Source organism: Metopolophium dirhodum, chromosome 7 (assembly GCF_019925205.1).
Source record: "Metopolophium dirhodum isolate CAU chromosome 7, ASM1992520v1, whole genome shotgun sequence".
Classification (NCBI taxonomy): Eukaryota; Metazoa; Arthropoda; class Insecta; order Hemiptera; family Aphididae; genus Metopolophium; species Metopolophium dirhodum.
This window is the reverse complement of record NC_083566.1, coordinates 35,521,470-35,537,864: the sequence shown is the minus strand read 5'-3', so window position 1 is coordinate 35,537,864 and position 16,395 is coordinate 35,521,470. Positions and strand designations below refer to the sequence as shown.

The 16,395-nt window shown below is 28.7% G+C and overlaps 2 non-coding genes across 2 annotated transcripts; both read left to right on the top strand.

Moving 5' to 3' along the window:
• Positions 1-1,688: 1,688 nt before the first annotated feature.
• Trnam-cau (transfer RNA methionine (anticodon CAU)) lies at positions 1,689-1,761 on the top strand. Its single transcript has one exon. It is a non-coding gene; the product is annotated as a tRNA-Met (tRNA).
• A 1,286-nt stretch (positions 1,762-3,047) lies between these two features.
• Trnam-cau (transfer RNA methionine (anticodon CAU)) lies at positions 3,048-3,120 on the top strand. The gene has a single exon. It is a non-coding gene; the product is annotated as a tRNA-Met (tRNA).
• Positions 3,121-16,395: the final 13,275 nt, after the last annotated feature.

Here is a 16,395-nt window from a genome sequence, read left to right as displayed (position 1 = left end):
TTATTGTATTTAATATGATTAATTAAATAATCTTTATTATACAGTTTATAGATTTTACATTTCTGAGTAGGTACACAAAAATTATTATTATTAAACGCTCATAAAAATTTAATTTGACTTTTTTGTAGACATTTTTTTTTTTTTGATAAAGGTAGAAAAACTTATGGACAATCTTGTATCACATTTTCAAATCTTAGATTTAAAAAGAAAAATTTTTATGAATTCTCAACTCAAAATAATTTGCTAATTTTCGTGATTTTTCCGTATTTTGTCAAGATTTGAACTTTAAATGCTTATAAATAAAAACTGTGACAAATGATTTTTAATTTTTTTCATCTGTATTTGAAACAATAACCTAGGAGCCTTCTATTAAATTTTCAAGCTTTTTTAACCAACAAATAAAATGTTATTGATATTTATAGAAAAAAAAACTAAAAAAATTGAAAACTGACAATGTCCGTAAACAGCTCAAAAAGAGTCAAAATATTTTCAAAATTTTATGGTGTATAGTAAATGCTAATATAAACATTCAGTCAACATTTTATGTAGGTAATTTGTTTTAGAGTTGCACCAAAAACCAAAATCGATTTTCTCTAAAACAGATTTTGCGTAAAAATTCCCGTTTTACCATAATTTTTCTTTTGTTTTTCCCGTCGCGTTTGAAAACTACTGAGAAATTTTTACTTTTGACCCCCTCAAAGTACCAACTAGATTCACTTTCCTATCAGAAAAGTTACTGTTGAAGAAAATCCAAGCACTTTTACTGTCCTATAGAAGGTAATGACAGACACAAAAATAAAAACAATAAAAATTTTTTTAAAAAAAACACACATCATTTTAAAATCAATACACATCCATCGCTCCGCTCAGAATTTAAAAAAATTAAGGGGACCGCAGCACACGTATTTTTCATACGTTTTAGACCAATATTATAAGCAGTGATCAATTAAATAGATTTCGGAATGTCCTATTTTAATATTTTATACATAAATGAAATCTTTGACAAAATATATATAGGCTTTTTAGGAAGTCGATTTTCAATTTTAAATTTTAAAAGACCTTAAAATTAAGTTTTTTTTAAAAAAAATTCCCATGAAATAATTGCTTTACATTTGTATTTATTTTGGGCACATTTGAAATCAAAAAAGTGATTCCTCCTAAATCCTAAAGAGCAAAGACTAGAAGCTTATAAATTCAATCATTTTTTTCAAAATAACATTTGAACTTCAGAGTTTAGGAAGTATGTTTAATTTACTACCGCTTTTAGTAGTTTTTATAGTAATGCAAACAAGAATATTTTCATTTTTCGCGATGTATTGACATGACGTGTAAGCATGTTGTGCGACGCGGTATTACAGGGATTCTCGGAAACACACACACTAATGTTAATTTACTACTCACCCATAGACATACCTAGCCCAAATGTTTATGTCATGTGAATTGCCTAAATATTACTCCTTAAAACATGGTGCCTGGAGCCCCCTTAAATTTATTACCCAACAAAAAGGTAAATAGTATGCCACCAAATATTTTTCCACTGTACTATACCTAAAAATATATCTATGATTTCTCAATTTTTCCTATAGAGGAAAAATATCTAGTAGCACTAGTACTTTTTTCTTTGTATTCTACTGAAAATTTGATGTATTTCAGGTTTAAAATGATAATATTTTGTTCATCGTTCAACCGCCTCGGTAGCGCAGTAGGCAGCGCGTAAGTCTCATAATCTTAAGGTCGTGAGTTCGATCCTCACCTGGGGCAATAATTTTTTTAAATTTTATTTCTCTTCATCAATTTATCATTTACGAAATTGACTTGCAATATTGTTACATATAAATATAGGTAACCTAAATTATTATTTTGTACTATAAAGTACAAATAATCACATTTTGAAAATATATTTAGATTCATTTTAATCTATTCCGTGTCAATAAATAAAAGGTACCACAAACCTATGATATAGTATAATAGAAATTCGGCGAAACTTCCATTTAACGAAAATGACAGTCAAATGTTTTTAAGAATCAAACCAAATTAGAAACAAATCAATGTAATTCTATTAAAATATCATAAATACAATGTATTCGGCAAAAATTAATTCAACTTACCATACTTAGATCCCTACTAACTACTAAGTAACTAGTGTCTAGTACTATATAAAATAATCAATTGATATTCATTTATCGTTGAATTCAAGTTTAACATGTCCATTACAGACTACAGTATAGTCAGCATAGGCCTGCAGACTAGACTTCATCGGCAGGGGCAGCCTAGCTAATAACCGGCGCTACCTTATTAGTGAACTGAAAAAAGCCCTATACACCCAAAGCCGTGTTTTTTAAGTCCCCCCCTCCACAGTGAAATATTTATATAATTTAAAAAAAGTCTAAATTATCTATTTACAATAATAATCTACAGTAACTTCAGAAATAATATTCATCTACAGCATTGGATTACACCATCACCTAGCTACAAATCAAAAATAATACTACGATAATATTAATTAATATCAATGATACCTAGATGCGTACCGTACCGTCGTCGTCTGTTTCAAGTCTTTATAGTAGGTTTTTCCGATTTCGGAAGTCAGGAAATCAATCTTTGTAAGTAAATGGTAATTATAACAAAACCGTCAAAACCCACAAAAATCAAGTTTTAAAAAATAAAATAAATGTAGTAACACTTCTGACTTAAAACTCGGTTAACCGGCACGTTTCAAAAATTGCAGTGCCAGCCCAGCCACCCTAGGCTGCCACCGTAAACGCGCCTATGATAGTCAGACAGTCAGTTCAATGAAGACGTTTATGTTCGACTTCTATATAACTACGTCATAATATATCATGGTGGTATACTTTCCCATTTTTAGAAAAAAATCGTTGTCATGGCTTTAAATAAATATAATAATATATTAAATAATAAAAATACATCATTAATAATTAGTAATTTACATTGATTTGTAATTTGTTTACAAAATCCGTTTCTTACTTACGACGAACGTATTATAAAATCAATAGTTTAAAAAGCTAAAATGCCACTCTTATATACAAGCCTCGGTGGCGCAGTAGGCAGCGCGTAAGTCTCATAATCTTAAGGTCGTGAGTTCGATCCTCACCTGGGGCAATAATTTTTTTCAATATTTTATTAAATTTTACTTTGGTTTATAAACTCATATAACAAAAATAGATTTTTATATTTTTTTGAACTTATTTAAAAGTCAAAAAAAAATTCCAAAATGTTGATGATAAGAACCCATATTTTTTATTAAAGAATATATTTATATATTTGGTATCACACTACCACAAATCACAATGTAGAGAAAATGTATGTATTAATTTTTTGTGAGTTTTTTATCTTTAATATTTTAGTGGAATCAGAAATTACCTATCATACCTATTTTTATTTTATTGTTAATAAAGTAATTTAATAAAAAAAATCCCGACGTGTGAGAAAACTCCAACTCGTGGACTTCAAAAGGTTAGAACTTTTGAAACTAAGTGTGACCAACAAATTCTGATTGCACCATTGTTCTGAACTCATTGAAATACACAAATACACGGGCTGTCGAAAAACGTTTCAAAAATCACTTGGGAGCCAATTTGCATTTATGCCACAAAATAGTAGTTATATAGTACCTTCCGTTTTAAGAAGACTCTTATTTGGGGGGGGAGGGGGTTATTATTTATTTAATATTAAAAATAACATTTATGTATGTTGTCCATGGTATAATATCTTACAATATTACATTATTACCTTCAAGCTTTGTCCATGACGTGTAATGTACCATGTACCTATACGAACAAAATAATATTACGAACAATACACGGCGGACGGCCCGGCGGCGGCGGCGGCGGCGCATGCGCAATAATGACGCGCGAATACAACACTCGGCGCTCACGTCATGGTCGGGGCGGTCGAATAAATGGCACGGACGATGATATTGTTATACTGCGACCCTGGTACGTATGTGCCCAGTATTTACATCATACTCGTTCCTGACCACGGTCAACATCCAAATATGAAACGTCCGTGCGCGTGGGCGTGGTCCGCCCTCACGCGACAACATAATAAACTCGTACCACAGTCGTACGTGTTTTAATATAACATTATTTAATATGTCCGAAAATCATTATAAATCTGATTTGCGTACGGATTTGAAGTTCTGTTGTACTTGTTAAAGAAGTTAAGTACTGTTGTTTATATTATTACGTATAGGTAGTAATGTATTTGCTATACCGAAATGTACGTTATATAGGCAGTGGTCGAAATGGCTCGAGATAAGTGGAGGGATGCCTTACAATTTAGATTTCCTGATATCATTATAACATTCTTCGCACCTTGTGTAATATTTTTTTTTGTATTTTTTTTTTTATAGTTCACGTTTTGTTTATGCATCAAAACACTACAATCTTTTTTTATCATAAATAATCTTTAAAATTAAACAAATAAATACATTTTTTCAAATTTTAGTCAAAACTGATTTTTATTTCTAATATTTTTCTGTATAGATTTAAGGTTATAATATAGTTAATTAATACTAAAAATATGATATGTTATAAAATAACAAAATCTATTAATATTCAAGTAAAACATTTTTTCTACTTAATTTAGCATCACTTTTTCTTAATTAAGTAATAAAAGTAAATAAAAAAAAAAAACTTAAGGAGTAACAGTATTCTATCCGTGGGCTGAATTTAGAAATTGATCGACTCGCACATATTACACATCTACTTATTAGTTATCAACAAGATATTGTTAGAAATTACGTTTAGATATTTTAGCATATTGCTAGTTGCTACTTATTATCATCAATATTGTTATTTTTCTGTGATATACGGGCAGATAGTATGACGTAACATTTGCTATCAACGCTTATCATTTTTAGTAACTGCCTATACTAAACAACAAGATATAGCCGGGCCTCAATGTTATAAAACAATATTATTTTCACCGAAAAAATAAAAAACTTTCTTACATATAAACATAAATATGATATTTAATTTTACAACACATGTCTTAGGAGGGATGCGTTATTCCAGACAAAATAAGTAGAGGGATGAAAAATGTAAGTACAAAAAAGTAGAGGGATGCCATCCCCCCGTATCCCCCCACCCACTTCGACCACTGGTTATAGGTATTTAAAACTAAAATATAGGACATATACACGTGACAAATCATCCGTGAATTAGTCCGAGGAATTAAGTGAGTTACCTATTCGTTTCTACCAAAACACATGTCACATATTATTATCGTTTCCGCCGACTATCGTTTACCTACGCCAAAGCGGAAAAACGGTTTGATTTTCGTTTCCACCAAATCTAGGCATACATATTATATGTTTTCAAAAATTCCATACGAGTGATATTTTTAGTTACATATACCCAGTGGCGGCTCGTGGGGTTCATTGAAGGTGGGGCACAAATATTTCCTTCTTTTTCCACTATGACAACTTTGAACTTACCATCAATTCCTGTTGATTTTTTAAATAAAATAAAAAATTTTTTGATACCTTTGATACCAAAACCTTATACGCTTATAAAATATCTTGCACAACAAATAATTAAAAAAAAAAATTATGGTTTAAAAATAAATATTAAATATAATTATTATGCCGTAATAATATGTAATACAATATATTTATAAGTTATAAACTTATAACACAATATTAATAAACAAAGAACACTGAACAGAATGATTAGAATGAACAAATAATTATTAATTATTATCATGTTTTCAAAATATAAATTTTGTTCCACGGACGACGGTCGAAAATAACAATACGAAGGCGATAAGACCGACAAAATCTTGTAAATCGTAATAAAAATAGAATTAGGGCACAATCCGATTGTGCCCGGCAATGCCGTATTAATTCGTGTCGATAAGTGGGGGAAATCTAGTACTGTTGATCGGGTCATCGGGGCACAACTTCGTTAGGCCCGCCGCCCAATGCGTATAAAATATAGTAGACACGAATCGTATCTAGGAGCACCCGTATTTGATAAAACATTTTTTTTCGATAATATTCGATAGTATACCAACTACCAAGTACCAACTTATATCATGATGGAAGAAATACCTATTCAATTTTAATTTTAATAATTTAATATAAATTTTTCTTCTTTCTTCTCAATTTTTTAGGTGGGGCACGTGCCCGTGTGCCCTATAGCACGAGCCGCCACTGCATATACCTACTTTGTTTGGTTAACGTTGACGTGCTAATAAACGTTTTGAATATTTTGTGTTTTTAATTTTTCGATATCCAATTTATAGCTGTTTGTTATGATTTTTGTATATAATATTTTTGGTAATATACCTACTGCAATACCTCGTATAAGACCAAAAAGTCAATTTTTTCAGAAGACATAAAAATATAAAATGTTCAATTATTTTACATAAATCATTTAGATTTTAGAAATAAATTGTATGCCGATTTTACGATTATTATGGTACATTAATTAATTTAGTTATATAATAGTATACCCATAGATATATACAACAACTAGATAGCCGTCTTTATACTACAGTTGTGACCAATGTTGAAGTCGGTCGCCTTCGGGTAACTTCGGTTATTTTTAAGACAGTACCTATATGTTGAAACTTGAAATTGTTTACCACTAGTCATTTTATTGACGGTATTATGCTTTGTCATTTGTCAGTTTGCTCGGGTATCAAGTAAATGAAAACTAAACGTTTTTCATAATATACCTACTATATTATACAGTATACAAAAACTCATTTTTTTGAAAACTATATTAACTTAGAATAGTGAAAATTTAAGGGTAGTACCTATTAACTGTTAAAATGGCATGGTAGATATGTACCTATTTTATAACTATCTATAATGTAACGTATGTTACATCATAACGTTTATTTTATAAGCATCATAATATGCACAATAGGCATATTATGCGTCGACTATAATATATTAAGCCCCTCCGGTTTAGGTGCCACTTATATATTTTATGATTGTAAGGCTCCGGCCAATATCGCTATGAAAGAGAAAGGCAGTTCCCCGCGATTCCATCACGCGCACCTAAACTCCGTACAATCCTACCTTTTTGGTAACTTTGTTCGTATATTGTAAGTAATGATAAATTTGTTTGTATTAATAATAATTTAGATCAATCGTTATTTATTTGTAATATTAAGATCCTAATACCATTCGTGCTCGCGAGTTAGGTAAATATATATTTAAAAGAACTAATTTCTTCCCTGAATATCTTATATTTAACGGGTCATCCCCGACACGTTACAATAATATATTTTATTATTATCCTAACGTCTATAGTTATATTTTACGTATATGTGAAATTAAATCAGTGACGTTCTCGGGACTCTTTAGTGGAGGGGAATAGAAAAATAATCAAAACTAACTGAAAAATGTTCAGTTGGTTTATAGCTCCTCCCCCACATCCACCACGGCACTACCATAATAACAATGGGATATTCCTTGAATAATAACAAATATTATTTTTACTAAGTATACGGTATACCTATATGCCTCATATTTATAAAAATTAAATTTAAATTTATAAAAATAAATTATAAGTATGTGGATTTTATAAAAACTAACCTATTAATTATTTCATATACAGTTCAATACCCTGTCACCCAAAGCCTGCCTAAAAAGGCAATTTGATCGCAAATCGCAAGAATGGATAGGTATTAGATTTTATTAGAACGAATGCGAATACGGAATATCTACTAATAATAATTTCACACCATGTCACTCGTAAATCGTAATGGTCGGTGTTGGTTATCCTATACAGGTTATTCGTAGGACATATACCCTGCAAGGCAAGTTGTGGCCTTTGCCGCCGATCCGTACGTGTACAAACGGCTTGATCCCCATCCCACCTTTCCGGTGGTTAGATAAGGACTAAGATGGTAGTCGGTAGAGTCGACCACTCTGTTTGTGAACACGCTGTTTGTGTCCCGAAGCGTTGTGGTTGACAGGAACGAGCGTAGGCAGTACTTTGTACTTGCGACCGCAGCGAACCGCGTCAATACTATTTAGAAGTCCTTTATAATATGGTGTAGTTGTGGTCTGGACTGAATAAAACCTTCAAGGCTTCAATTAATGGTGTTTTAAAGTGCAATTTATAAGTACTTCACAGCTACAACTGTAGATATGCCTAGGTATTGTATTAATGTTCATTTTAGGACATACAAAACTAAATTATAATTTATATTTAAGTTTTTAGTTGAATTAACATTTTACTTCATTATAATATATAGATACCAAGTCGTTATTTAGAATTAACGCGTTTACGCGTATACACATTTCGTCTCAATTATACTTTTAAATTTAAATTTTTAATGCTTTATATCGTACGACTTTGATGTGAAATAAATGAACTCAAGGCAGTGGTGTAGAGAAATAACCTATCTATAACGCCCTGTCATAATAATAATGTTGTGTCTGGAGGCAGTTTTTCTAGTATAAAAAATGCTCTCATCATCAACTTTAATAGAGGTTTCTTGTAAACAAATGGATCTAGTTGGTACTAGATAAATTTTGTTAAAATGTTAATATTATTATTAAAAAATTTGTTTGGTAACCTTGGTTTCCAAATAGGTATAATATGTTAGACCATCTTCGCTTGGATCGTTTTCAATTTATTTTAGTTTTTTTTCTATAAATGACGATACAAATTTATTCGTAAAATCAAAAATCTTATACATTTAATACAAGTTTCTCATAAATTGGTATAATAGCTAGATATTTTAAAATATTGAAGATATATAGGCACGATTTTTTTAATATAATTTTTAAAGCTCAAATTTTGATAAAATTTGCCAAAATCACGAAGACTTACTAATTATTTTGTACCTTGTTGAAAGTTTTTAAAATTTGCAATTTTTATAGCCAAGGCTTGAAAATTTAATACAAGGTTTCTCATATGTAGTTCATACAGTAACCAAAAATGAAAACTCCCTAATAATTTTAGGATAATTTATAGGTACCTATTAAAATGCAATGTGTTTTGCAAAAATTAATTCAACGTACTTAACAATATTAATATAGTATAAAATATTATCCTAAGGTGACACAACTTCTCTATTCAGAATCTTTTTTATATACAATGCTAATATGACATGTTTTTTAGTTTTTTTTTTCTTATTCAAAAAGTTTGGAAATGTAATATGAGGTTCCTAATAAGTAGTTTATATTAAAATCAAAAAATACAAATAATAATCGAACACAATTTTTTTTTAGAGACAGTTGTGTTTTAAAATTGGACGAAATTAGATATTTAAATAAATAATAAAGATTTTAGTTATCTTGTTGTAATTCAAAAATATAATTCTTGCACTCTTTTACGAATATAATTATTATATTTTATATAGGTACCTACACAATGATATTTTTAAAACATTAAATTTAAGCTATTGACTATTTATACCACCATTGATTATGAATACTGATTATAATCAATGATACCACCAGTGATTTTAGTAGGTAAGGGGTCACCTTTGTCATCCTATAATAATTTTATAAAAATTTGTCAACATAAAATTATACTTGGTGTATAGTAAGGTAATTATAAGAAATAGGTGGGTGTCAACATTTTATGTGAAGGTGTCAAATGGCATAAGTAAAATGTTGGACTTCGGCGCCACTGCAGGATACATCGAAGGCATGGACCTATAATTCATACTGTTATGCGTAGTAAGTAGGTAGGTATTACCTCAAAAGTTAATTATAATAATAAATGATTTATATTATTTATATTATAATAATTAAATATTAATAGTATAATAAATGCAGTGTTTTCGGCAAAAAATAATACCTAATAAAAGAAATATAAACAACGACGAACATAAATATTAATATATCATAATATATATTTAGTAATATATAGACTAAATATAGACTGATAAATAGACTAATAGACTAATATACATATAGACTGATATACAGTTTTCGCTCAGAAGTCAGAATTGTTTTATTATGGAATGATTATCTAATGAATTCAAATTGAATATACATACATTTCAGTGAATTACTCAATAACGAGGTATACTTCAATCCTAATGTACAGCGGATCTCGGTTACCCTTCCCTCTTTTTATCTTCGTTTTTTAAATGTATTTAATTAAATTTATAATTAAAATTATTAGACTATACATTTCTTTAAAAACAATTAGGGAATTATATGTAAATATAATGTAGTGTGTCTGCTACTATCAGGGGGTCTGCACTCTGTGGGACCTTGACCCCTTAGCCTACCCTCAGAATCTGTAATATTTACTAATTGATATTGCTATAAATTGCCTTGATTACAACGAAAGAGGCATTTCGCAAGATAATAAATGGTTTTTATTTTGGTTATGGAAAAAAGTTTTATTGTAAAAATATTACTACCTACATATTAATAATTATAATAACACGCATGTAGGTTATAAGTACTACGCATACGGATTGCGGATACAGTAAAATTTAATAACGATAAGTTTTGGTGACTCCAATGTTTCTTGTGGAAAAAACCACTGCGTTTAGTCACCCACTCAGCATGTATAAATACAGTATTATATAACACCTAATATTATGTTGATTTAATTTAATTTTTGAAACAAGTTCTATTATAGTAGTTTATACGCTCACCCAAACCTCTTGAGTAAAACACGCAACTGCTCTGTTAGGTTAGATGCGACTATACGAGATACATCGAAACAAATTAATCGTAATCGAACATAATATTATAATCTGATCAGAATAATACTTATACTATATTATACCTATAACACAGTTTATGAATAATCTGTTAAAAATTGCTGTACAGGTCGGCAATCTTAGGAGGTAGATAATAGATATTAGGCTGGATTAATCTCGGTACTATTATAAATTATTATAATCAGTTATTCAGTTGTTTATAATTATTATCATTGCAGTGTGTAATATATAATATGGGAACTTTGTTAAATGATAAAGTAAACATAACTTTCCAATTAAAATTTAATTGTAATACACACGGATAAAAAAAAAAAAAAAAACGACGTGTCTTAAAAGTTTAACAAGACACCGCGCGTGCACGGTTAGATTAGGTTAGGTTAGGTTATGGTTGTATACATGAATAACGTGATGAATATAGACTATAGTAAAGTGTTTACGTTGAACGGAAAGAAAAAAAGTCGTTCAGCTGAATAGACTATAGAGTAGGTTTCGAGAGTGTCTTGTCATTGAGTAGGACACTGCAGTAATCGCAATGAGTAATGACTAATGACTAACGAGTATTGAATGATGGATGTGTAAGAAGTATTAAATTAAATTCTATACTTTAAGGGTATCGGTGCCGGTTTTTCCAATATTCCGAAATTCTGTACAATTTGAAAATTATATTTTATATTTTAGTTAATATCTTAAATAATACCTTTCCACTAATCTACAGCTCGAAACCTATTTAGGGGGGGGGGGGGGGTGTATTATATCAACGGAAATGACTTAACAGGAAAAACTCTCACACTCTGAAGAATAGTCGGATTTCGTTAATTTTTTTTTATTTAAAAGAAGAGACCTTTTTTATGTCGGATCAAAGGTTAGGTTAGGTTAGGAGTGGTAGAAAAATTTGACAAATATTGTGCATTATTCAAACGCATATTTTAGGTTCTAAAATTATAATTTTAAAAATCTGGCTTTGATCCGACCTTCAATATATTCTCTTTTTTTATAAAAAAAAATTAATGAAATCCGACTATTCTACATAGTTTTTTCTGTAAGACATGTTTTCGTACTAAAAAAGGACCGGCTCAGACGCCCCTAAGAAAACAATTCTGAACGGAAATAGTGAGGTATTGTGCACTGTACTGTACTACTGTGAACTATTAAAGTAGTTATTATTTAATCAAAGAAAATTTTTGAGAATTAAATTATAGTTTTGAAACGGTATACGTTAATTGCAAGGCAATAATAAATCAATACATTTATCTCAATTACCTAGGTACTATACATTTTCGTAAAACAGAAATCATTCATAGGTAGTATAATGCGGTAGGTACATTTTCTTCTCACACCATTTGAACTCAATTTACTAAAAAAACAAAATTACAGTTCCTACTTATTTCATGCGTATTTGTATGAACAAATTGTGATAACTGACAACAACTTACCTAATAGGAATCGAAAACTCGACAACCTGCATTTCGTGTGGAGTGACAATGACAGTAAAATTCATTTTCAGAGAATGCAGATTTCATGACGAAGCAAGAATCAATAACAAAATAAACTCAAACTTTTAAGAATCTATAGGTCCAGACATATCGAGTGTCCTTATCTTCTTCCTCAAAGAAACCAGCCAAGACAACCGAATTTAACAATAATATTTTTCCGTTGTACCTACACATTATATAAATATATTTAAAAAAAATATTAATGCTGTAATTTAATGTTGCATATAGAAATAAAAAGGTAGAAATATGGCCATAGCTACCAAAGTTTTAGATTGATAATAAAAAAAACTGTAATAGTAATTATATACATTACATTTTAACTCTTAATTTAATATAATATACTTAATAAAGGTAAATTAAAATTAATAGGTACCTATATTATTATTATGTTATAATTTAGATACGAGTAAAGTATTTATACAATTTTACTGCATGAACGTGAAAGTTAAAAATGTATAATATTTAGGCTGTATTATCATAAAAAAGACACTATTACACCAACTTATAATCAACAATCAAATGTAGGTCATTAGTTGTTACTGTATAGGTACATTAGGTACTGACTCAAACTAGTTCGTTCATACAGTAACGTATTACAAATTTCGTAAATTAAAATTTTTAATGAGGTATAAATAATTGCATTATAAGTTATTTTAATTTGTATTACAACAGCTATTTTTAACTATTAAATATTGTCATTAGATTACTATCAATTGATAATTTATATTTATACGCATAGGTAACCTACCTAGTAATAAATTGTTGTATAACTACGTTTTCTGTAGGCGCTGTACCTACGGGAAAAGTGGTAAACAAAAATGAATGTGTTTAACATTTAATTGTTGCTAGATAGTCGATAGTTATGCATTGAGTTTGAACTCAATATTTAGTTCATCATTAACTTTGTTTATTTATGTAACTTTTTGATGTGTTAAAGCCTATATTGCCTTAGAAATGAGAGTTTATTAGAAATGTTAAAATAACCTTCAAATGAGTTATGTAAAAGCAACAGATAACTAGTCTACACGTTTTAATTTGTATACATTTTTTTTTTACTGTAATTTACAGGCTAAGGTTAGTTTTAAAATAAGAGAAGAAAAGAGTAGGTTGTGTGATTAATGTCCCAAATATAATATTTATAAAAAATGCATTGTTTAATTATTATAATAAATTGTCATAGTCAATAATTGTTAGTTTGATCCTATTGAAATTTTCCATACCAGCTTTATATATTGGCTATTAGTGATGATAAAACATTATCAGTAATAACATTAGTAATTTACTACTATAGATACTTCAAATTCGTAAATACATATTACATTAACTTAATAATATTTTTGATATCTTAATTTTTTTTTTAAATGTTTCAAGAAAGTAGTGATTATTTATTTATAAATTTGAATAATAATAATACGATGAATATTATACCGCATGTATTATAACAAATATTAGTTTTAAAATATATGAAAATTGAAAATAGTTCATACATTTTTTTATATAAAGCCGTGAACTTACACTTCATAAATTATTATTATAAATTCATTAATTTTAATATTTGTCATTTGATGTTATTTGTCCATGAAAATTAATAAAAATATTAGTTAGGTATAAATATTGATGATCATAAGTAATCAACAATACATTTTGGTTTTGCGTTCAAGTCAATTTTTGCTAACTAATAATAAAAAGTAAATATCTACAACCATGACCTACGTCTATAATTTTTATTTATATTTCACAGCATTTACAAGAAGAAAACTATAGTTATAGGTATTACGCTATTTTATTTCTGCAATAATTTGGTATTACGTAATATCAACTAGTTAAGTTCACAATATATGTATATTATTCAGTATTCTATTGGACAATATTAATTTCAATACATATCTTATATTTGTATGAGAAGTAATCGCGTCACTGGTCAGTGACGACAGTGACCATATATCCATAGATTAAAAGTTGCATTGGTTACATGGTCACAGTTCACTGATCAGTGACCATATAGCCATAGGTTAAAAGTTGCATTGGTTACCTACATCCTTCGCACTGCTTCGATAGTAATATTTATATTAAATTCATATTTTTATTACATTTAAGCTTCAAGTAAATTGTTATAATTAATTTATGTTTCATTGATTTGCTAAAATTAATAACACTGCGATATTTATGGAAATAATCTTAACACAAAATGCGTAAACCTGTTGGTGAGTGGAATACTGGTATAGAGGCTATAAGTTAGGTACTTGGGTGGGTAAGTACACCGTACGCCTTTATTATTATGTAGCCCAGGCATACGAAGATTATAGATTTTTAATAATTTTAATAATTTCTTAATAATTAATATATAGTTATATTTAAAAGTTAAAACTAGAAAATCTAAAATTTAATTTTAATATCACAAATGTTGAATTTCTCCAATACGATTATAATTTGTAACACATAACTTTAAATCCTTAAGAAACTAATTGGAATAAATTCATAATGAAACGGAGTATGGGATTTTAATTTATCGTATAATGCCATGCGGGTGGATATGTATAATTATTTATTGCATATTAATTATTAATGTCCAATTGTCAACACAGAGTAGGTAATGAAATAACAAAAGGCATACATTACATGGGTTTGGTTATTACATGCATTTTAGTTTATAATAATTAATAATGTGATCGATAGACCACAACTTCATTTTGGGCAATACAAGTTTATCCGAGAAGAAAGTATTACAAAAAAATATTTCACAGTATAGGTAATGAATAATATATGTCAAATTAAAGTGTTAAACGTCATATAGGTACAATAAACAATAAATGTTTTATTAATTCAATGTAATTGAAGGCGTATTACTGTATGAGGTGTGTAATTTATGTACAGACATGGTAATAGAAATATATTATATCATTTATGCAATCGTGCACAAATATTATTTGGAAATCTATATTGATAATAAATTAGTTTGTCCATTATTCATACTAATTAATAGTTATAACTGTTAAAGTGTAATCAGTAATTATGTAAAAATATATTCTAACAATATTCTCAATTGTTCGGTAAAATTAACTTTTCATACTTTCTTCTTTAAATTATTATTCTTATAGGCTAGAAGATTAAATCGTTTAAGTATTAAAGACAGAATATACCAATTATGTTTATAACTACGCGTCATACTATATTTTTTGTTAAGTCATCGGATTTTTAAATTATATAGGTACCCTCATGTTAATACCATAAATACAGTCATCATTTACATTACACATTAAACGTTAGGTATATTATGTACTTTTTATAATGATGATAGACGATCCTTTTATTTTTACTGCAGTGGGTCATAGGTTAGGTTACAAAACGACTGAGTTTATATAAGAACACAAGAGCTTATGATAGGTTAGATTTTTCATCCAAACATGTACTCTTAATAAAGATTTTCTTAAGACATTTTAGCGGATGCTGAAAGTAAAAATGTTATAATATTATAGTTTATAATCGAGTCAACAAATATTCTTTTATTTATTTATTTTTAATAACAAGAGCTAGGTGTATTCTAAAAGCCATATAGGGTCAACTATTATTTCAATAAATTGTACATATTATAGGCACCATACCTATATTATATATTATTATCCAATGAAATTACATACGAGTTATTATAAAAAATCAAAAAGCACAATGGACATTAGGCGATATTATTTTAAATAATATTTATAAGAGTTGTGGTTTTTTGGAATAAATGTTTGTTTTTTAGATGATATTTATAACTTTATGGAATATAGGTAACTAGGGATTTCAACGGGTCGCAGAGTTATATGTGCATTCTCAAAACTTATAGATTGTACGTATTTCCTAACAATGTAGGTATTGTTCCATACCTGTAACAGAATTTAATTCCTACTCCAATTTTAATACCAAATATTAGGATGTACCTTTTTTGTCTTATGCATTTGTCAATCATGTACTGATGTACATGTATATAGATTATGTGTCGAATTAAATTATTCAATTTCCAAATGATTGTTTTTGAAAAATATTATATACTATTCCGTATAGCCCGTCGTTTGTAATCACGAAGGCAATTAATGCTAGGGAGTTCCTATAGTAGGAACGCAATGTATCAGGACTTGTAAGGCTTTTCGGGAGGGGGTGGGATAGTGAAACATTTCCAAAGGGTCCCGTAAAGAAGAAAAACTGCCCGAAAGGTGTCACTTTTTAAAAATTATAATAAATTGTAACG